The following is a 1,241-nucleotide window of genomic DNA, read 5'->3' on the forward strand; positions in this document are numbered from 1 at the left end:
CCAGACATGTAAAAGTAGCATTCTCACAGCAGGACTCTTGGGTGGCTTCTCCAGGCCCTCTGTTACAGTCAGGTGGCCTATGGCTCTTTTATATCCAGGCTTCCCCGACTACCCCCAAAGTAGAATTTCTACTTGCTAGATCTGGCAGATTATGTTGGCAGTCTGGAATGCTCTCATAAGTTTCCAAGTTAACAAGCGGTAATTGCATTTCCAGACCCCAAAATGATCCGCCAGCTTAAAACCAAATAGAACATTCTGCTTCCAGATACTGGGGGAGCCTGTATCACACATGTCTCCCCTTTGCTTTGTGACTCTTAACTTGCCTACAATGTTCTGACAGCTAGGCACTGTGCGTCTATGGAAGCAGGTGTCAGCGTCCCCTGGATAGTCTTGGGCCCATCTGCCACGCCATGGAAGGCATCTGCACCCCGGATAGTAGGCACTTCGCCCCACTGTTCTCTACTTGATGACCTTGTCAGTACACCGCCTTGCCCATCCGTTTGGGTTAGACAGTATGGGAGTGTGTCTTGAGATAAAAATACAATGGAATGCTCCCAAGAAAAAATGGGCATTACTGTTGAAATAGATTTTTTTAATTAGTGATGTGAAAATATATTGCCTTATTACACTTCTCATATTACTAGTGAGGTTTCCTATTTTCACCCTATCTTCCAAAGGTATTTATTTATTTATTGTCTTTTGGTGACTTACTTATTTTGCATCTTTAGACTTGCTAAGTTTAAAAAAATTATTGTTATATATATTTAACATCATTTTCCATTTTTGTATAATGTCTGCCTTTTCATCTCAGCAATAGTCCCCATGAAGTCCCACCCCCAGTTCACCCATGTACCACCATAAATGGTCTTTTTTGTTTGTTTTAAGATTTATTTGTTTATGCATCTAGAACTGGAGTACAGGCCAGAGGTACAGGGGTGGTGAGAGGACTCAGTAGAGACAGAGTGGGGAGCAGAACAGGCAGATTGACAAAGTACACTGCTGAGGGGAGCAGCAGGCGGAACAGGAGGGGTCTGCTACACCCTGTGGGTCACTCCCTGGTTGGGGATCAAACTCAAGCTGAAGCAGCCATGGCTGCAGTTGGCTTCAGAGTGCTGCATTTTAACCCACTGTGCCACCAGGGAGGCCCCAAGTTTGGTCTTTTAAAACCATTCTTTGTAGGCCCAGCGGGTTAAAGCACAGCACTAAGAAGCTAAAGCCGCTTCCGCATGAGTTCGATTCCC

Source organism: Condylura cristata, unplaced genomic scaffold (genome assembly GCF_000260355.1).
Source record: "Condylura cristata isolate star-nosed mole 26May11 unplaced genomic scaffold, ConCri1.0 scaffold00003, whole genome shotgun sequence".
NCBI lineage: Eukaryota > Metazoa > Chordata > Mammalia > Eulipotyphla > Talpidae > Condylura > Condylura cristata.